At 42.0% G+C, this 23,240-nt stretch overlaps 1 long non-coding RNA gene across 3 annotated transcripts in view; it reads right to left on the reverse strand.

Moving 5' to 3' along the window:
* The window catches only part of LOC308594653, a 48,453-nt gene that overhangs the window by 10,800 nt on the left and 14,413 nt on the right, over positions 1–23,240 (reverse strand). For 2 of the 3 annotated variants that reach the window (XR_014011524.1, XR_014011525.1), the window contains exon 4: positions 14,499–14,556. This is a non-coding gene — a long non-coding RNA (uncharacterized lncRNA). Of the gene's footprint in view, positions 1–13,900; positions 13,956–14,498; positions 14,557–23,240 lie in introns of those variants that run through there. The other variant, XR_014011526.1, reaches the window with a different exon arrangement.

Raw genomic sequence — 23,240 nt, forward strand, 5'->3', positions numbered from 1 at the left:
CTTGCCGTACTCCTTTCCCAATTTGGAACCAATCAGTTGTTCCATATCCAGTTCTAACTGTAGCTTCTTGTCCCACATAGAGATTTCTCAGGAGACAGATGAGGTGATCAGGCACTCCCATTTCTTTAAGAACTTGCCATAGTTTGCTGTGGTCAACACAGTCAAAGGCTTTTGCATAGTCAATGAAGCAGAAATAGATGTCTTTCTGGAACTCTCTAGCTTTCTCCATAATCCAGCGCATGTTGCAATTTGGTCTCTGGTTCCTCTGCCTCTTCTAAATCCAGCTTGCACTTCTGGGAGTTCTCGGTCCACATACTGCTTGAGCCTTCCTTGTAGAATTTTAAGCATAACCTTGCTAGCGTGTGAAATGAGTGCAATTGTGCAGTAGTTGGAGCATTCTTTGGCACTGCCTTTCTTTGGGATTGGGATGTAGACTGATCTTCTCCAATCCTCTGGCCACTGCTGAGTTTTCCAAACTTGCTGGCATATTGAGTGTAGCACCTTAACAGCATCATCTTTTAAAATTTTAAACAGTTCAGCTGGAATACCATCACTTCCACTGGCCTTGTTATTTGCAGTGCTTTCTAAGGCCCATTTGACTTCACTCTCCAGGATGTCTGGCTCAAGGTCAGCAACCACACTACCTGGGGTGTACGAGACATCCATATCTTTCTGGTATAATTCCTCTGTGTATTCTTGCCACCTCTTCTTGATGTCTTCTGCTTCAGTTAGGTCTTTACCACTTTTGTCCTTTATTATGGTAATCTTTGTACAAAATGTTCCTTTCATATTTCCGATTTTCTTGAACAGATCTCTGGTTCTTCCCATTCTGTTGCTTTCCTCTATTTCTTTGCATTGCTCGTTTAAGAAGGCCTTCTTGTCTCTCCTTGCTATTCTTTGGAAATCTGCATTCAATTTCTTGTATCTTTCATTATCTCCCTCGCATTTTGCTTGCCTTCTCTCCCCCGCTATTTGTAAGGCCTCGTTGGACAGCCACTTTGCTTTCTTGCATTTCTTTTTCATTGGGATGGTTTTAGTTGCTGCCTCCTGTATAATGTTGCAAGCCTCCACCCATAGTTCTTCAGGCACTCTGTCCAGCAAATCTAAATCCTTAAACCTGTTCCTCACTTCCACTGTGTATTCATAAGGGATTTGGTTTAGATTGTATCTTACCTGTCCAGTGGTTTTTCCTACTTTCTTCAGTTTAAGCTTGAATTTTGCTATAAGAAGCTGATGATCTGAGCCACAGTCAGCTCCAGGTCTTGTTTTTGCTGACTGTATAGAGCTTCTCCATCTTTGGCTGCAGAGAATATAATCAATCTGATTTCGATGTTGCCCATCTGGGGATGTCCATGTGTAGAGTCGTCTCTTGTGTTGTTGGAAAAGCGTGTTTGTGATGACCAGCTTGTTCTCTTGGCAGAACTCTATTAGCCTTTGCCCTGCTTCGTTTTGATCTCCAAGGCCAAACTTGCCAGTTGTTCCTTTTATCTCTTGATTCCCTACTTTAGCATTCCAATCCCCTATAATGAGCAGAACATCCTTCTTTGGTGTCACTTCTATAAGGTCTTGTAATTCTTCATAGAATTGGTCAATTTCAGTTTCTTCAGCACCAGTAGTTGGTGCATAAACTTGGATTACTGTGATGTTAAAAGGTCTGCCTTGGATTCGTATCGAGATCATTCTATCATTTTTGAGACTGCATCCCAGTACAGCTTTCGCCATTCTTTTGTTGACTATGAGGGCCACTCCATTTCTTTTACGGGTTTCTTGCCCACAGTAGTAGATATGATAGTCATCCGAACTGAATTCGCCCATTCCCGTCCATTTTAGCTCACTGATGCCCAGGATGTCAATATTTATTCTCGCCATCTCATTTTTGACCACATCCAACTTACCCAGGTTCATGGTTCTTACATTCCAGGTTCCTATGCAATATTTTTCTTTACAGCATTGGACTTTCCTTTCGCTTCCATGCATATCCGCAACTGAGCGTCCTTTCGGCTTTGGCCCAGCCGCTTCATCAGCTCTGGATCTACTTGTACTTGTCCTCCGCTCTTCCCCAGTAGCATGTTGGACACCTTCCGACCTGAGGGGCTCATCTTCCAGTGTCATAACTTTTATATGCCTGTTGTCTTTGTCCATGGAGTTTTCTTGGCAGGGATACTGGAGTGGCTTGCCGGTTCCTACTCCAGGTGGATCACGTTTGGTCAAAACTCTCCACTATGACCTGTTCATCTTGGGTGCCCTGCTCGGCATAGTTCATAGCTTCTCTGAGTTATTTAAGCCCCTTCGCCGCGGCAAGGCAGTGATCCATGAAGGGGGCCACATATATAGTCCTCTGAAAACAACTGTGTATGCCACATATATAGTCCTCTGAAAACAACTGTGTATGAGTTGCAACAAATAACAAATATAATAATAATAGTAATAATAGTAATAATAATAATAGTAATAATAATAATAATAATTTATAACCTGCCCATCTGGCTGGGTTTCCCCAGTTACTCTGGGCAGCTTCCAACACAATATTAAAATACAGTAATGCATCAAACATTAAAAGCTTCCCTAAACACCTTGTATGTCACTTTCATTTGCTCTCAGTGGTGAAAACAAACTGAGGTCAGACAGCTTGTTATGGTGTCTGTTTTGAGACACAGCAGCTTGCCATTATAAAGCAAGGAGTTAGTTTTCCACGTATTAACCAAGATCTAGAATACCATTCTGAACATTCACATTCATAGAACATGCAATCCTGGTTCACCCATAAGCACTGGTCACCAAATGACTGCCCCATCAAACCATGGTATCAGAGCCATCTCCTAGGGGCTGTGGGGGCTTTGGCTCCCACAATAAAATATTTGGGGGGATGGGCCCTGTAGTAAAATTGGGCCAGCACACGCCCCTTCCTCACCTGTCCTCCAATCCAGCGGGACCAGGCTAAGAGGGAAGGTGGTGCCACAATATTAACTTTTACAGAACAAAACGCATCAGAAGGGTAGTTGCTGCCACCACTCCCTTGGAACCAGGGATAGCCAGAAGATTAACCCAAGGGAGAAGGTTATTCTTCTTAGTTACCGGCTGCCCCACCCTGCAATTTGCTTCCACAAAATGCAGGCAGAAATTCAACAGGTTCCGCAATTACAGGCAGAAATTCACAGGCTCAGTAGGCGGCTAAATGGTTAGGCTCTGGATTCAGACTTCCTCAGGAAGGCACACAGAACAAATAAAAAATTCTCTTTTTAAAATTTATTTAAAAAACAAGATTAAACATACTTAAATGTAGGCACATCTCTTATAACGTTTCAGACAGAAAAAACAAGAACATTGCAAAGTATCACTAGCTGAACGTACTTACAAAACGAGAACAACAAAAAAGTTAGAGCAAGTCAAAAGTCCTCGATTGAATCCGCATCTCAAAGACAGTAGGGATCTTCATCACAAAGGCATGCATACAAATGTAGCAAGTCGGCTGTCAGCGTGATGGTTACCTGACAGAAGGGCGGATGGCGGCTGCACACTGCAGGCTCCTTTCCTAGGGTATTTATTTTCAAAAACCCCATGTGGAATCGGACCTCAAGACCAAAGTTGATGGGTATTCCCATTCAAATGGTGTGGGTGCACTCAGTGGCGTAGCGTGGGCTGTCAGCACCCGGGGCAAGGCAAGTAATTTGCGCCCCCTAACCCGTGGATTTGCGCCCCCTAACCGTAACCCCCAGATGTTGCGCCCGGTGCGGCCGCCCCCCTGCACCCCCCACACTACGCCACTGGGTGCACTGCATCATGTGATCGATTTATGTGGGGCGGGGCTTACCTAGACCTCCACAATATTTTATTCAAGTTGGTGCCCCTGAACCATGGCACTTTTGAATGTGTTGTCCTAAACAAAAATCTACCACCTCATCTTTCTTCAGGTGTAATGCTCTTCAGTGGATACACATTAATAAAGTGATGAGAATTCCAAATGCCCAGTTTATTGAGCATTCATCCTGATTTTTTTTTGCAGGGAAATTTGACAGTGTTTGCTATTTAATATACATACAATCATCCCACAGGGCTCAAACCAAGTCACAGCAGTGTCCCAATCCTGTATCTGTTTTCAAATGGATACACTTCAGGATAGTGAAGAATCAATGTGCAGTGAGCTTTTATATTTAGAGTGAAACCAGTTTCTCAATAAGCACTTTTTACGAGCAAAAAAACATGCAAGAGATATGGATTGTGTGACGACTGTGTACACAAAACAAGTGCTCAGTTACCATTGATTTTAGAATAAAATGTTGTGTGTACACAGTCCATGACTAAATTGACTCCATCAGATTGGTATTTTCTGTTTTGGGTATCATTTCGCTCTGATATTAGTGACTTTTTCTAAAAGCTCCACCAAAAAAATTCCAAGATTTTCTGTTTTTGGAGAGAATCCTGAACCACATCTCCAAAATGCAGGCTGTGCTATATATGTCTTGTTTACTCGTGTAAATGAAATCTCTACTTACTAAAAATGACAATCTCCTGAATGCTAATTGTCATTTTGTGAATAAGTGTTATGTTTCGTGTTGCACGCAGGAAAAGAAAAAAATGGCACTTCAGCTTGCTATTGTTATGTTCATGTAGGTTGCCAAGATGATCATGAGGCGCAATAAGGCATTCTTTTTATCATCCAAAGAACAAGGACGGGAATGAGATGACTGCTTTTCCGTGTCAGTTAAAATCATTCATGCAGTTTTGGCCTTGTACGCGATCAAAATAAAGCTTGTAACAGACGTTTTATCTTTTTAAAGGCATATAACGGTCCTTACTTTTCAGCTTTTTGTTTCTTCCTCATTAAAAACCCTGAAAGCATAATTATGCTTAACACATTTTACCTGTGACATATTTATGAAAGACAACATCAACAAAGTATAGGCACAGCATGGATTCTGGCAGGATTGAGGCAGGAATGGGGAGCCTGTGGCTCTCCAAATTTTGCTAGACTACAACTCCCATCATCCCTGACAATCAGCCCTGTTGACTGGGGCTAATGGTAAGTTGGAGCCCAGAAACACCTGGACTTCACAGGTTACTCATTAGTGGATTAAAGAGTGCAATCCATCAAAATTTATGGATTCTTCAGTCTCATTAAAATCAGTTACTGTCAAGGAGGGGAAAGAAATTCAGTCTAGGTATCATTGAAAGCTGGCTCTATCAAATGAGGACTTTCCAAAACAATATGCAAACTGAAGCACAGCTATCCTTCAAAATTCACACTTTGTGAAATTCTGTGATGCAGTTCATCAGCTAAGCAATCTTTACAAAAGTGCATATATGAGACGAAGAGTGCATAAAAATGAATATACTGGTGAAAATACCACACAGAATGCCTTATATTAATGGAAATTGCTTGCAGAAATGTGCCCATTTGTTAAAACTGCATATACAAATGTGCCCATTGGGAGAAATTCACCCTAAACTTGTGGTGAATTTCATGAGGATTTAAAAAAATCACGAATTGCTGCAAAATGTGGAGAAGTGAATTTAAGATGGGGAAAATAACAAGCCGAGAAAATCGAAATTGACACATCCTTCCTCCATATTTGGCCAGTACCATTCTAACCATCTAATCACCTCAATGAAGACTTATGTTTTAAAGTCCCCTCCCTTCCAGTCAAATTAGACAATGAAAATAATACGTTGGCAAAAAGAATAAGCATCTTTCTAGAGGGTAAATCCTTGTTTTGTTACTGTTGCTTATTTCCAGAACTATATTTTCTCAAGCAAACCGGAGCAGGATGGCTTTTGTGCCTGCCAAAAATTTCTCAGGAAGCAGAGCATGTTTCAGGGATGCGCATTCTTGAGTGCAAGAGACTGAGGAAACTGTCTGCTTCAGTGCCATCCACAGCAGCAGGAGATGACAACAGTGGCTGTAGCAGTGGCATGAAGCCGGTTTTTCAATTTAGAAATGAAACTGAGCATATGGAGTACTAATTAGGCTTTTCCTCATTTGACCAGAATAGACCCAACTGGGCAGCATCAATAGAGATACTGTACAGGCAGAAAAATGCAAGGTGCCATTTAGGAAAGACCTTTTAAAAAAGCATACTAGCAACATGAATTCCCCTCTAAATCAGGCGTGCACAACTTACAAGCAACCGTGCCAAACTCACCCTTGCATCTACCAGGAGCACAATAAATGTCCCAGCTTCATTGGCTGCATGGGATTTCAACATCTATGCCAAGAGGTCATGGAAGGCCCTGATACACGCATTGGGCTTGGTGGGACACATGTCAGACCACCCAGTCCAAATGGCCTTGAGGAAGGGTTTATTCTTCACCTTTAAAGCAAGGATGGGAAAATTTTTTATCCCATGGGGCCACATTTCCATCTGGGCAACGTTCCAGGGGCCTTAGGCCAATGTTCTGCAAAAACAGGCAGAGCAGCAAATGTGGATGTTGCAAGCAATTTTTTCAACCTCTCTATTCTCCACCCTCGCAAGCAAAAGGTATTATCAGGGTTCAGGGACACACTCCAACCATGCAAAAAGAAACAAGGAGGGTGTAAAGCAGCGTGGAATGCAAACTAACTGACAACATGGACTTGATTGACATTTGGAGGACAAAGAACCCCCTAGGAAAAGAAGGAACATTCTTTTCTGAAGCCCATCTGACATGGACAAGAATCGACCAAATATGGACAACTAGAGGACTGGCACCTAAGACTAGAAAAGTGGAAATCTGCCCAAAAACCTGCTCCGACCATAATGCTATGAAAATGGAAATGAGACTAACTCCAATCGGTTCCTTCAGATGGAAAATGAATGACACCTTGTTAAGAGATCAGGAGATTGTGAAGAAGGCCCAAAAGACTCTAAAAGACTACTTTGAAATAAATTTGAATACTACAGTGGAAAAAAGAGTAATCTGGGATGCAAGTAAAGCTGTTATGAGGGGGTTTCTGATACAACAGAATACGATAAAGAAAAGACTTTGGAATGAGAGAAAGGATAAGATCTTGGAGAAGATAAGAGATGGTGAGAAAAAATTAAGATCAAAACCAAAATCACAGGAGATCCTGAGAGAAATTAAATTTCACCAAGCACAATATGCTAAACTGATAAACCAAGAAGTTGAGTGGAAAATTAAATTAATGAAACAAAGATCATTTGAATCAGCAAATAAATGTGGGAAACTGCTAGAATGGCAGTTGAAAAAGAGACAAAAATTGAATACGGTTACAAACTTAGAGATTGAAGGGAGAAACATCCAGAACCCCGAGGAAATTAGAAAGTGCTTCCAGAGATACTTTAAACAACTTTACACGCAAGGGCCGCAAAAAGAGACTGAGATAGACCGATTTTTAAAAATTAATGGACTACCAAAATTATCCCAGGAAAAGAGAACAATTCTGAATTATAAAATAACACAACAAGAAATTGAAGGGGCCATTCAGAACATGCAATTAGGCAAATCTCCAGGGCCTGATGGACTTACCTCCAAGTACTATAAGACATTGAAAGACTATTTGATACAACCATTAATGGAGGTCTGTAACCAGATCATGGAGGGGAAGAATGCACCGGAATCGTGGAAAGAAGCATTCATCACATTGATACCTAAACTGGAAACTGAAAAGACTCAACTTAAGAACTACCGTCCCATCTCACTCCTAAATGTGGATTACAAAATTTTTGCAGATATTTTGGCAGGTAGACTTAAAAAAGTGTTGAATGAAGTAATTCATAAGGATCAGGCAGGCTTTCTCCCAGGTAGACATTTATCTGACAATACTAGGAACATTATTGACATTTTGGAGCTTTTGCAAACAAATATTAATACTAAAGCAGTGTTAATTTTTATAGATGCGGAGAAGGCCTTTGACAGCATATCTTGGAAGTTTATGAAGAAAAATCTTGAAGGGATGGGAGTGGGACAGGGGTTCGAAAATGGGATAGAGGCAATCTATTCAGAACAAAAAGCTAAATTGATAGTTAACAATGTGGTGACAGAAGAGTTTAAAATTGAAAAAGGAACACGACAAGGTTGCCCTATATCCCCTCTGTTATTTATTTCAGTCCTGGAGGTGCTTTTGAATATGATTAGGAAGGACTGGTTGGTGGAAGGAATACAGGTCGGAGCGAAACAGTATAAACTTAAAGCTTTTGCAGATGATTTGGTTTTAACATTACAGGAGCCGGAATCTAGTACGAAAAGAGTTTTAGAATTGATTTATGAGTTTGGTCGGGTGGCGGGATTTAAATTGAACAAGCAAAAAACTAAGGTTTTGGAGAAAAAATTGACACCTTTGGAATCAGAAAGGTTTCAGAAAGAGACAGACTTAAATGTGGTTAAAAAAGTGAAATACCTAGGGGTTAACCTGACTGCGAAAAATCTGAATTTATTCAAAGATAACTATGAAAAGTGTTGGTCGGAGATTAAAAAGGATTTAGAAACTTGGTCAAGATTGAAACTTTCCTTGTTGGGTCGAATTGCAGCTATAAAGATGAATGTACTGCCAAAGATGTTGTTCTTGTTCCAAACCCTACAGATTGTGGACAGAGTGGAATGTTTTGGAAAGTGGCAGAAAGATATCTCTAAGTTTGTCTGGCAGGGCAAAAAGCCCAGAATAAAATTTAAAATTCTAACTGATGCAAAGGAAAGAGGGGGATTTGCCCTGCCGGACTTAAGATTATATTATGAAGCTGCAGCTTTCTGTTGGATGAAGGATTGGTTACTTTTAGAGAACACTGATGTCCTAGATCTGGAAGGGTTCAATAATGCCTTTGGATGGCATGCATATTTGTGGTAATACAAGGTAAAGGTTCATAAAGTGTTTAAAAACCATGTTGTCAGGAAAGCAATATTTATTGTCTGGACAAAGTACAAAGACTTATTAGAAAATAAGACCCCAAGATGGTTATCACCAATGGAGGCTAAGGCCCGGAAAAGACTCAATATGGAGGCCGGTTGGCCAAAATATTGGAAAATAATAGAAAAAACAGGAGATAATTGGAGGTTGCAGAGCTTGGAGAAACTAAATAATAAGGTGCGAGATTGGTTACATTACGCTCAAATTAAAGAGGTTTTTAATTTGGACAAAAAGAAAGGATTCCAGGTGGAAAAATCGAAATTAGAAACAGAATTGTTAGAACCAAAGACTAAGGTACTTTCAAGAATGTATAACTTGCTGCTTAAATGGAACACTCAGGATGAGACAGTTAAATCAGCCATGATAAAATGGGCTCAGGATATTGGCTACAACTTCATGTTTGAAGACTGGGAAAGGTTATGGACCACCGGAATGAAATTCACGGCATGTAATGCCTTGAAGGAAAATATTATGAAAATGATATATAGGTGGTACATGACCCCAGTCAAGCTTGCAAAAATATATCACCTGTCTGATAATAAATGTTGGAAATGTAAGGAGGCTGAAGGGACATTCTTTCACCTCTGGTGGACTTGTCCAAAGGTGAAGGCTTTCTTGGAAATGATCTACAATGAGTTAAAAAAGGTATTTAAATATACCTTTACTAAGAAACCAGAAGCTTTCCTCTTGGGCATCGTCGGCCAGAAAGTGTTAAAGAAGGACAGAACTTTTTTTATGTATGCGACAACAGCAGCAAGAATACTCATTGCAAAATATTGGAAGACACAAGATTTGCCCACACTGGAAGAGTGGCAGACGCAATTGATGGACTATATGGAACTGGCTGAAATGACTGGCAGAATCCGAGACTTGGGAGAAGAGACAATGGAAGAGGATTGGAAAAAGTTCAAGGACTATCTACAAAAACAGTACAAACTGTATGAATGCTAAGAAATTGCACGATCTAGAAAAGTATGGTTCCAGTAACTCGATTGTGAGATATAGAAAATTAAGTGATATGTAAGAAAAGGTCGAAACTTAAAGCAATAATATGTTTAATCTAAGTTACAATTAATTGACAAAAATTACTTTAAGTTTAGAAACATAATATTTGAGAAGTAAAAAATAAGAAATGAAACAAGGTAATAATTTGCTGGTATTTTTATTACAGAGAACGCAGGGTAAGGGAGATGCGAGGAAGTCCAGTTAGTTATATAAGGAATGTTATGAATAGTTGTGATTTGTTTTCTTGTTTTCTTTTTTAAAAAAATTGTTCGTTGATGTAATTGTATTTGTCTTTTTCTGTTGGTTATTTCCTTGGTGAAGGGACTTTGTGTGTTTACTATGTGATCTCTTATTCTATGTTTGAAAATTGAATAAAAATATTTATTAAAAAAAAATAAAGCAGTGTGGAATGCAGCCTGGGAAAATGAGATATAGCTGAATAGAGAGACTTGGGGCCACAATTGGCACACAGGCCTGAGGTTTTCTAGTCCTGCTTTCAAATGAAGTTGCTCACTATGATGTTTCCCTCCCCCTGCCTTTTAAAGGTAAAGGTAAAGGACCCCTGACAGTTAAGTCTATTTGCAAATGACTCTGAAGTCGCGGCGCTCATCTCGCTTTACAGGCCAAGGGAGCCGGTGTTTGTCTGCAGACAGTTTTTAAGGGTCATGTGGCCAGCATGACTAAGCCACTTCTGGCGAAACCAGCGCACGGAAACACCATTTGCCTTCCCACTGGAGCGGTACCTATTTATCTACTTACATTTTTTATGTGCTTTCAAAATGCTAAGTTGGCAGGAGCTGGGACTGAGCAACGGGAGCTCACCCCGTCGTGGTGAGAGAGGCTTGGAGCCACAATTGGCCCACAGACCTGAGGTTTTCTAGTTCTGCTTTCAAACGAAGTTGCTCACTGTGATCTCCCCCCCCCCCACCTTGTACCCAGCCCTCAATCTACAGCAGTAAATCTCTTAATTTATCTCCAAAGATATGCAAACTGAGAAAGTAGGCTGGTATTTACAGTGCCTCATTCTGGCGTATTCTATTTCTTCATGATCAATCATTCCACAATAGGATGATTGCACTAAAGTAAGCAGCAAGTGGCCCGTGGACGACATTCATCTCATGAAACACTAAATCTTGTCATTTCCCCCTTTTCAATTCATCCTCCTCCTGATTCTCTTTCAGAAATGCTGGTTCAAGTATTTCTCATTCTGATTATTTCATACAGTTCCAGCTGGTATTCTCCTTGGCAGGTTAGTTTTGAATGCGCAGGGTGATGATCATCATCATTATCTTGAGACAGCTAAGAAGTTCTGTATTTATCTACTTTATATTTTGAGAAGTTGTTTATTTGCTAGGCATTTGGACACCTCTTAAGTGACCACAATCAACTTTTGTATGGTGGTTCCTGAGAGCAGTAACTCCATTTTCATCTATGTTTCGATACAATTGGACACTATTTTGAATCCAGAGGGTGGAGTGACCTTTTCAAAACTGCTCTGATTTTAACAGCTTATTTCACAACTTCACTGAAATTTTGGCTCCTTGAGTTCCTGAACAATGTCAGGTATGAGGCTATTAATTATATTATAATGTCAGGGATGGCCAAAATTTGTCCTCCGGTCCAAGCCATTGTAAACAGCAGCATGGTGGAGGGACTTAATCCAACTGTCAGGAACGTGCCCCCCCCCCCCCCGAGCACAGGAGAAGAGCTAGACTCAGAAATCGAACTAAACAAACGTGGACTTTGCAGATGAGAGCTGGCTGTCAGAGTCGAGAAAGGGCAGTTCAACCCCCCTTCTGGGGAAAACTCTATTAGTTCTCAAGATGAAGAAGAATTGGAAGGCAGCCAGAGTGTTGCTAGGCAATCAGCAGATAAGCAGAGGTCAGAGTCTGGGTTGAGTAACAGTGGGGAGGGGGCAGGCCAGCTTCACAGTCCTCAGGCTAGGAGTCTGGATAAGATCAGATGGCAACGGAAGGGCAAGAGGGGAAAGGTGGGTTTGGCATCCTTCCTGCTGTGGGAGGGGCGAAATTTCAGACTGACCAACTACAGTGGTACCTCAGGTTACATATGCTTCTGGTTACATACACTTTAGGTTACAGACTCTGCTAACCCAGAAATAGTGCTTCAGGTTAAGAACTTTGATTCAGGATGAGAACAGAAATCGTGCTGCAGCGGCGCAGCAGCAGCAGGAGGCCCCATTAGCTAAAGTGGTGCTTCAGGTTAAGAACAGTTTCAGGTTAAGAACGGACCTCCGGAATGAATTAAGTACTTAACCCGAGGTACCACTGTATTGTAAATGTGAGCAGGCGAGAAGCCGTATGTACATAAAACTCCCGGAGAGTTATTACTTCTTATCAGGGCTTGATTGTCTGCCAGATATCATTAGACCAACTGAGATAGCAGTAGTGATAAAACGTTAAAGACCCCTTCCTGACTCCACCCTCCCATGCCAACCATTTGCTAAAATGGGTGGGGAATCTGTGACTTCCTATACATTGCAATAGCACAGCTCCCATCATCTCTGACTCTTGGCCTACTGTGGATAGGAATTGATGTCCAGCAACACATGTAGAGACACAGGCACCATACAATGCAAACATCAAATCTAGGATGGCCCTTAGCATCACTCTGTTCTCTAGACAGTGAGTCAGAAAAATGCATTTTATGGTATACATATGTCGTTCTGACAAGGAGGATGGAACATTAAACAAGGAACCGAGAAATGCAATCCAGGAATGCTTCAACCTTCACTGAATTTTGTCTCTGGTCCTGGCGACTGCTGGCATGTGGTTTCCTATGAATTACCCTTGAAGGAATGAGACTCTCAACAGAACAAAATGTTCCCCATTCCTGGAATTAAAGTGCGGAGTAAGGTAAAGGTAGGGGATGCGGGTGGCGCTGTGGGTTAAACCACAGATCCTAGGACTTGCCAATCAGAAGGTCAGCGGTTCGAATCCCCGCGACGGAGTGAGCTCCGTCTCTGCTCCTAGCCAACCTGCTCAGTCTCTGCTCCTGCCAACCTAGCAGTTCGAAAGCACATCAAAGTGCAAGTAGATAAATAGGTACCACTCCGACGGGAAGGTAAACAGCGTTTCTGTGTGCTGCTCTGGTTTGCCAGAAGCGGCTTAGTCATGCTGGCCACATGACCTGGAAGCTGTATGCCGGCTCCCTCGGCTAATAAAGCGAGATGAGCGCCGCAACCCCAGAGTCGGTCATGACTGGACCTAATGGTCAGGGGTCCCTTTACCTGAAGGTAAAGGTAAAGGACCCCTGGATGGTTAAGTCCAGTCAAAAGCGACTATGGGGTTGCGACTCTCATCTCACTTCTCAGGCCGATGGCATTTGTCCATAGACAGCTCTCCGGGCCATGTGGCCAGTATGACTAAACCGCTTCTGGCACAATGGGACACTGTGATGGAAACCAGAGTGCACAGAAACACCGTTTACCTTCCCGCGGCAGCAGTACCTATTTATCTACTTGCACTGGCATGCTTTCGAACTGCTAGGTTGGCAGAAGCTGGGACAGAGCAACTGGAACTCACCCCATCACAGGGATTCAAACTACCGACCTTCTGATTAGCAAGCCCAAGAGGATCAGTTGTTTAGACCACAGCACCACCTGTGCCCCAAAGTGTAGAGTACAGTAAGCCCTCAATTTATGAACATTTAACTTGTGTGCATTCGGCTTTACATGCTTGGCAAAAAAAATTAAAAGGGGGGCAGAAGGGGGGGGGGAGACAATACCACCTGCCATTGCACCCAGTGTGTTTTGACTATACGTGATTTTGGCTTTAGGCACTACCCCCTGGAAAATATCCCCCATGTAAGTTGTAGGTTTACATCTAGTTGGCACCAGATTGGATAATGCTGCTCTACTCTTACAACTTGAAATAATTCCCCACTCCTTTTGAGAGAAACTATGGGCTACATTTTGATCCTAACTTGATGAATAGAATTCTCCCCAGATTTTGGGGGGTCTTTACTGATGTTCTGTAGTTTCCTGGTAGGGATGTTGAAGGGGCCCTCTGTGGTCCACAGACCACCTCTCATCAGTCAGCCATCACGGTTCTCATCTAGAGCACCATCATGGACATGCAGATTTGCTGTCTCCCTTGAAAGAGTGGAATGATTTGAGCATATAAGCAGGCAGAAAGTTACTTTTTCTCCCTTAATTGCAAGAATTTTATCTGAACCAAAGCCCAAAGTCTTTCATAAAGTCTGAGAAAATGACACAGGAGTATCACGTTATTAAATCAATCCTTGCATCAATTTCTCTTTAGTGCACAGTGTCACTTTTTATTCTGACAGCTTGTTGTTTCAGATCCTGGCTGGAACCGAGTGAAAAATGTAGTGATAAAAGGGAAAGCTGGAAATGATATATAGCCCTTTACTTAAGTTCTGCTTTGTGCTTTAATTAGGAATCTTACTAAGGCCTACACTTTGAAAGGCCATATTTTATTTCATGTTTTCACAAATTTGTTCTGCATAAACTGTTGGATTGTGAGGTTTGGATGGGAAGATACTTCGTAGCATCTTTTTAAGCACATCAGACAATGTCTGGTATTTAACTCTCAGACTTCTGCCAAACTTTGCTGTGTAAATGGAAAACATTTGATGCTGCTGTATTGAAATAAATCAGGATAGTACTACTTACTTTTATAATTATCCCATAGAATCAGACATTCTTGTATTTCTTTCACATTGCATGACCGCTGGGAGAAAAAACAGCCCAGGTGGATCTCTCAGGATTTGGTAGGACAAGATTTGTGAACAGCAAGGATCTACCCGAGCATTAAAACTTCAAGCTACATTAAGCTTTCTCAACCTCACTTCTAGATCAATTAATGGCCACACACACACAACCCTACCACATGATTTTCTTCTTCTGATTTAGGTGCCTTTCAGTCTAAATGGAGCTGACTTCACTAAGATATTCAGGCTTCATAACTAGTGCCAATGAGGGTGTCAAGTGTTGCTTGTTTAGTTGGTCTTTAATAGTAAGGTAAAGGTAAAGGTCCAGTCATGGCCGACTCTGGGGTTGCAGTGCTCATCTCGCTTTATTGGCCGAGGGAGCCGGCATACAGCTTCCAGGTCATATGGCCAGCATGACTTAGCCGCTTCTGGCAAACCAGAGCAGTGCACGGAAACGCCGTTTACCTTCCCGCTGGAGTGGTACCTATTTATCTACTTGCACTTGATGTGCTTTCAAACTGCTAGGTTGGCAGGAGCAGGGACCGAGCAACGGGAGCTCACCCCATCGTGGGGATTCGAACCGCCGACCTTCTGATCGGCAAGTCCTAGGCTCTGTGGTTTAACCCACAGCGCCACCCACGTCCTGGTCTTTAATAGTAGTTGGCTTCTATTGATGGAAGGCTCAGCAACTGCAAGTAGGGTTTCAGCAAACTCAGAAGAAAAATGGAAACAGGAATATAATTTGCTTATTTGCCCCATGTCCAAATCCCGGAAGAATGTTGTATATAACTTAAATACTTGAAATATATTGAAGAAAGAGAAATCAACATTTTAGCCCTTTTCCAAAAACCATACAGGAATATTGGTGATGCATTCACCTAACAGCATTCATTATTATTATTTTTAATGCTTGATTCAACCAAATTGTGCTTGTGGGAGCCAGTGGTCTCCCTATGTTACCTTCATACCTTCCGCAAATCTTCTTGGGACAACCTTTAAACAGAGCAGAAGGAGGAAATGAGTGGTCGTTCTGTTTGGCAAGCACAATTCCACTCATAATAGCTTTATCTTAATAGTTCATAACAAGCTATTAGGAGAAAAACAGCCAGTGTGCAAGAAAGAAGTGCATGTTTGCAAATAAAATTTAAAAACCTTGCCTTCTTTCATCATCCTGTCTTTCCCCCCTTAAAGAATAGAAAACTTTGAAATGTTCCCATTGCATGCAGTCTATGCTCTATTTGTGGTTTGATATGTGAATGACAGGGATGGAAACAATATAAACAAACTCCGGATAAAGGCTCAGTCAGTGAAAGTTTTGAGTTCTGTGAAGATGCAGTGGTCCATGAACAGAAACATTTCCCCCCCTTCACGGCTGATCATATGGCTGAATTTTTAAACTGTAGGCAAGGATCTAAGTTCACCTTTAAGGACATTCTGCAAGTTAAAAACTAGCAAAGGAAGTGGGAAAGACTTTTCACCCTGAAGTCTTAGTTCTATAAACCCCTTCTTGTCAGGCCGCAGTGCATTATGAAGACTTTCTTTCAGTACTCTGTTGCTGAATGTGCTTCTGCTGCGGACTGCTTTTGTGGGGTATTATGGGAATTTATGGATATCTACTTATTATTTCTACAATATTCTCATGAACCAAGTGAGGGCCACTAAGAAGTAGCTTCTAGAGCTGCATTTTAACCCACAACAATTAGCACTTCCTGCTGTTAAAAACAGAGGATTAGGCCCAAGTCTATTTTCCAGAAGAACCTGAAGTGCAAGTTGAAGTACAAACGTATGAAACTAAAGGTTCCTATTATTGATCTGCACATGTCTGCATACATATTGTGTCTGAGAAATATGGGTTGTTGTTGTTGTTGTTGTTGTTTTGAGAGAGGATAGCAATCATCTCATTTAAACTTGTGGTAAAAAGTATAATTGCATTTGTCAGGAATTGTGACATCTCTCCACAGGAGGCCTTTAAGCCCAAAGAAGAATATCAAAAAGCATTTGGCACCCTTCTTTTTAAACTCAGAATATAGATGCAGACCTTTTCAGAAAGCACACTTTGCTCCAGAGCCGAAATGAGAAACTTCTGTCCCTTTTATCTAGTAAGGTTCTTGAAACATCTGACCCAATCTATGCCTTCAACACTGTTAAATGTCTTTTCAATTCACCACCACCAGAATGCAGACACAAGGAAAATAAGCTGGGTAAAAGGGTCAAGGCTATCTTACCTAAAGTTCTGCAGCAGGAAGTAAACATGCATGAACGGCAGCTTGTTCTAGGAAGTGGCCAATGCTTGTTCACCTTTGGTTCCAAACTTGGGCAAACCTGCCTGGCTCAAGGCTCGGTCTAGTCCAGAGATGGGGGACCTCTGACCTGCCGGCCAAACTTTGATCACTAGGCCTCCCCAATTGGTCTACAAGGCTGTTTGGGGCGTGCCATGCCTGCCATACCTCCCTCCCCCTTACCTGATGTGTTTGGAGCAGTTAAGGGTGGGGCTTCAAAGTAACAATCAGGAACTTTAAGTGAGCTCCTGGCTGTACTTTTGCTGGAGCAAGACATGCCCTCTATGGCCCATCAACTTATTGGTGGTAGGAATGTCCCTAACTCCGGGAGAGGAGAGCGGTTTCCACTGAAACCACTTTTAAAATGGAGGGGAGGGATCTCCATTTTAGCAGTGGTTTTCCCCTCCCAGTGCTGCTCCTTTAATCTCCAAAAACTGTTTAGAAAGTTTAAAGGGGCTTTCAAACAGGCCAGTGCTGCACTTTAAAACAGAGTGACCCCCTCCCCGCAAAATCTATACAGACTTCCCAGGCAGCAACTCCCCTGAAGGCCAAACAGTCCATAGCATGGACAGCTAGGTTGGTGTGCCAAATGCAGCTGAGGAGGAACAGATGGCAAAGATGTTTATACCAACCTTACCCCTTCTGATTGGCTATGTGTACAGTGGTACCTCAGGTTAAGTACTTAATTCGTTCCGGAGGTCCGTTCTTAACCTGAAACTGTTCTTAACCTGAAGTACCACTTTAGCTAATGGGGCCTCCTGCTGCTGCTGCGCCGCCGGAGCACAATTTCTGTTCTCATCCTGAAGCAAAGTTCTTAACTCGAGGTACTATTTCTGGGCTAGTGGAGTCTGTAACCTGAAGTGTATGTAACCTGAAGCGTATGTAACCCGAGGTACCACTGTACAGCTGAGTGGATGGGAAGGTAGCCCCTCTAGGAGAAGGAAAACTCTGACCCTAAATCTCTGCTGCCTTGTGGCTCTACACATTCATGAGAAAGGCTTTGGGAGTGAACCCCGAGGGAAACTTGTGGGACATCTCTGGGAGAAGAAAGGGCTACGGAGTAAACCCTACCCAAATCCATAGTGGAGTCCCTAGGATGGTTGGATGGTGTCATGAATGAGCCAGCTCCCAAGGAAGGATGACTGCCAACTGAAGAAAGCAGCCAGGAACAGAGAGGGTCAACTGCCATGCAGGATGAGCATCGGCTAGTGCCAACTCCCCTGCCCCTAGGAATGCCGGCTGATAAGGGAATGGCGGAGAGCAAGTTGGACGTGGGCAAAGCTCGCTGGAAACACAAACAGGTGGAAAAGAGTTAAGAGAGCCTCTCAGAGAATGGGGTAGAGGAGGGAGCTGACCCACTCAGCCTGAGGTCTCAACGAATGGGAGGGCTGCAAGACAGGAAGCAAAACAAAAGATGTATGAAGCGAAAGTTCAGTTGCTGCTGGTCACGCCAGAAGCAGTCCTCAGTAGGGTCATCTTGATTGGTGATGGTGGAGGCTGTCTTAAAGCCATTCAGAGCTATCTGTTTGTTTTGACCAAAAAAAATATCCTTTTTAATTAACAAGGCTCACTGTGTTATCAAGCCGGGAACTGGACTCCTGACAGATGGCATCTTGTATGCCTCCTTCTGGCAATTCCGGCAGCCAAGCTGGTGCCAAATGTATTGCTTTGCTTTCCTTCCGACAGCATCAGTGAGGCCAAGATGGTCTGTGTGTCTGGGCAGTCCAAGACCTCCATACACCCTCCCTAGGCTGGCACGTTGGAGGGGTCACTTCGGTGCTGCTGATACAGCAGAAACAATGAAGGAGGGAGAAGTTACAAGTTATGGGTCCCTGCAGCCACAGCACATGCTGTGATTCTCCAGTGGTTTGAGTTCAGTCCTGGTGGCACACTCCATTGTCTCTCAAGATTGACAGATGCCAACAACACCACATTGGGGCACCTGTGTGTCCCTTCCACATGACCTCATTCTAGCTTTTTGTGGGAGGGGGCAGACCTGCTCTCCCCTAATGGCAAGGTTTGACATTCTCTAAGTAAGCTGCTCAGATTGTGAGGGAGGAATGATAATATAGATGGAACTGACTATTCCCTCTAGGCTCATTTGTTCGCTCCCCAAGTTTTCCCGGCAACGATATGTTGAAATCTCTATTGAAAATGCAAAAACAGACAAGCAAGCTACCATTGTAATATTGGATCTTTCCATTTTAGAGATAAGATATGTACACAAGTCTGCTTTTTTTATATAATGAAAGAATGACAGGGCAAAATCTCACTAGGATTAGTCAGAGAACATCCTTCCCACCGAGACGGAAGACGTTTAATCATTCCTTCACTGTTCCGGGCAGCTGCACACTGACCCCTGAGACATCACCTGCTTCTGGTCTGTCAGCCTCAGTGCCTTGTACTGAAGAGAGAGGAGATACTTCTCATGCAAGCTTTACAAAGAAGAACTGCCACTAGCTGTGACAACATCCCTAATTAGATGTTGAAATACTATTGCGAGGATTTGTCACTAGTGATTATTCATCTCTATAATGCTTCCCTCCAACAGAGCTGTGTTCCGGCTATTTAGGAAATGGCTGATGTCATTACTAGTCCCTTAGGGGCTTATCCTAGTACTCTAAAGGACAGCTGTTCAATTCTGGGGTGAAACACAGTTGCCAACACTAGAAATAGCACAAGTGGGGCAAGCTGATCTTATTGCAAGAGGGAACAAAGGGTGACTGCAGACAGGAGATGACCTGCATAAGCCCACTGCCAGTGCAGAAGAGACCATGAAAGGCGTCACTCAGAGATCAAACTCTGAACCAGATTTGGAAACTCTTCCTCTGGTAAAACATGCAAGGCTTTTGAGGGAAGCCTCAGATGCGTGACTGCATAATGTCTAAAAGTCCATGGAGGGATGCCTCCACATCTCTAGATAGTCCCTAAATTTTGCCAAAGTAAAATTCTTGGTGAATTTGGAGATTCCTTCTCAGGGGAAATGCCCAAGGGATGCCATAGATAGCAAAATGTTCCAGAGGTTTCACATTTCCCAGTACTGGACGCTAAGTAAATAATAACAAAGTGTGTGTGTGTGGGGGGGGGAGATATACTGAGAAGAAAATGGAGGAAGATTAGTCTAAAACTGACCCAGCATAAGCAGAGCAACCACCTGTGCGTTTTCCAAAAGAGAATCTTATCGAAACCACACCATTCATTATTTTTGATCTGTTTTTAGTCTGTGGCACACATCCACTTATTAACACCTTACTTGCACATCAAATAAACCATGGCTTACCATGAAGCAGCAACATCACTGTATCACTTCCTTTGTGTTTTGCCATTCCACCCCTTTTATTGGCTTTGGTTTATTGTGTCATATGAACTGGCCCTTGGTGAACCAAGAAAACCCATTGGTTTAGCATTGTGGTTTGACTGGAGAGAAGCAAACCATGAGTATTAGCTTCCATACCATAGTAAGCTAAGATTTATGACTTGTACTTGACTCAAGGAAGAGTGGAGTGAGACAGGAGTGAGTCAGTAGTGCACTTGTATATTTTTCAGTCATGGTAAGCTATTGTTAATGACTTTCCATGATAGGAAAACATCAGTATGTGTTGTTTTTTCCAGCTCATAAAAAAAAATAGTTAGCTTGCACACAGACAGTGCTTTATTCCATCTTCCTGATGTTTGCTCACCAGTTAATTTTTGCTCGCAATGTGATATTTCGCACAATGTAAAGCCTTCTTCAAATATAGTGGAATCTAGCTAGAGTTTAGTGCTCATTTCCATGTTACTTATTTCCAAAAAGAAAGAAGAAGAAAAATCAGGCCAACCAGGAGCTGATGAAACAAGTTCTCTGGTCTGGGCTCCCTCGTTTCTCCTTTCCCTCAGGTCCATTCATGGTCTGGAAATGGCTGCCCCATCAGTTCCGCCTTCCCTCAGAGCACACAGATCTTTTTTTAAACCAAGGAAAGGTTGGGGAGGAGCTGCCACAACATCTCTCTCTGGTCATTGATGGTTCTGTCAGGGGCCTGTGGGTTCTGACACAAAAGAAGGCTTCTAAGTGCATTGAACCAAGTGCACTTAAGAAGCTTCACATCAGATCTTAGCACTCAGCACAGGTGCTGGACTGGGCGGTGATGCAGATTTTGTGGGTGGTGTCCATACATCTGTTCCCCCCCAATGGCCAAAGAACACAGGAACAGCCCTATACTAAAATTCCTACCTTATTCATACTTTTATGCACAAAGTTTGAAGAACTGCATTAATGCAAACTTAAAGTTAGATGATTTTCCTACATATTCTATCTGCCAAACTAAATTAACTTTAGCTTAACTTATATGCGTGCCCTGTAGAAATTCATTCCAATTTAAAGCAGTAGTTGTTGGCGTTTCTAAAAAGGATTTCATCTCTTCCTAATAGCCTAGACACTCTTCGATACACAGCACACATTATCATTTTTGTGCATTGAGCAAATTGATAAACACGGAATAGTAACCTGAAGATTTGTAATAGAGGGTCTAACTTACCAGAAATAAAGTCATGGTTCATTCCGGTGGCAACTCAGCTGAGAAATTACAGATAAATTATTACTGACCAGAATAGCTAATTGTCACAGAGTGAAAACATCTTCCTTGTGGGTTAGCTTACATGCAGGGATGAACAAATCAATCTATTTTCAGTCCATGTCACTTTCAAATGTGTTTACATCACATCGTCACATTAATTTGCACCCAGTCCCCCCACCCCCAGTGTATTCTCTCAAAATACACACTTTTAAACTGTTTCTTTTTTCAATTTAATTTTTCGCATCAAAACATGCTTTTAAAAAACATACTTTTTCGACATTTTGCAAGCTAGAGGCTGTGTCACAACATTTGCAGGAATGCAAAATTCAGTGGACAGCTCCTTTCTGATCTGCACATTAGTTCATGAGCTGGTGATAAGGTCAGTTCATATTGGAATCTTCAAAGACTGAATTCCTCAGATATCCCTGTTCACAAGACCATTACTCAAACACAAGGAGATTTTCATGAATGATAGGATTGGATGCCATCTGTTTTTTTGGAACAGGTTACCTCATGGGTAGGCAAACTAAGGCCCGGGGGCTGGATCGAGCCCAATCGCCTTCTCAATCCAGCCCACGGACGGTCCATGAGTAGAATGTGTCCTTTTATTTAAAATGCATCTCTGGGTTATTTGTGGGGCCTGCCTGGTGTTTTTACATGAGTAGAATGTGTGCTTTTATTAAAATACAGTCCATTCCCCCCACAAGGTCTGAGGGACAGTGGACTGGCCCCCTGCTGAAAATGTTTGCTGACCCCTGGGTTAGCTACTTACCTTGGATATTGATTAGTAGGTGACACAAGTCTTTTGCCAATGAATTATTATATGATACAATTATTTCATCTAACTTTGACAGTGATCGACATAATCTATTTCTACGTTTATCTAGCTCAGCTACAAACTCAGCTCAACTACAAGCTACAAAGGACTGTAAGGTGGAATATAGCACTATATCACTGAAAATAGTTTTTATTGGACATTATTTTTGCAATGCGAAAAATTCAAGAAGGAGCCCGTGAGTGGACTACGAACTTCTGTGGATTAGACAACGTCCTTTGACACAATAAATTGTGAAGGTCTGTGACACACCATGCTGTCCGTATATGATTGCTATGCTTGCTTGTTTTTATGATGGTGAAGGTAATGAAGTGTGTTGATCCCAACCCAACAAAACAAAAAACAAAAATGGGGGGGGGGTATAACCATGACACTGTGAAAATTTGTCTTACAGACCCATTCCACTGTGTCGTATTTATCAGTCATATATCCATTTCAGGGTTTTAACAAATATGTATGCATCAGAATTATGATCAATTGGAGACAGGCTATCAGAACAGTTTTTGAGAGAGGTCCAGTGCCAGATATACGTATAAGCTAAACAAGCTATAGTTTAGGGTCCCACTCTCTTGGGGGCCCCCCAAAAATAAAGGAAAAAAACTGGATTTACATTTCCAAAATATAAGATAAAAAACAAATAAAATAAAACCTACATACAGCAACAGTGTTTTGTGTTGTGTAGGCTGCTATGATGTAAGTAATGGGCCCCGCCTGCTAGCCTGCTCCTTAAAATATCACTGGTTTGCTCATTTCTACATATAGGGTGCCTACATTCTGCTATTTATAATTATTAGTAGTTTGCATCATATATTTACACCTGTTATTATTTCATGTTATAGCAAGTTTCGAGAGACTAGATTATGAGTCTTTGTAAATTGTGTTTCTAAAGGAACTTTTGTTATTGCCAAATGCCAATGTGCTTGCATTATTAAGTTTGTTATGAATAAAAAATCATTTTAAGTCAGAGCTTAATATTTATTTCACTATTAATATATCGGTACCTCTTCTTAATTGTGTTTCACTATTAATATACTTCT

This window comes from Podarcis bocagei, assembly GCF_964188305.1.
Source record: "Podarcis bocagei genome assembly, chromosome: 9".
Taxonomy (NCBI): Eukaryota; Metazoa; Chordata; class Lepidosauria; order Squamata; family Lacertidae; genus Podarcis; species Podarcis bocagei.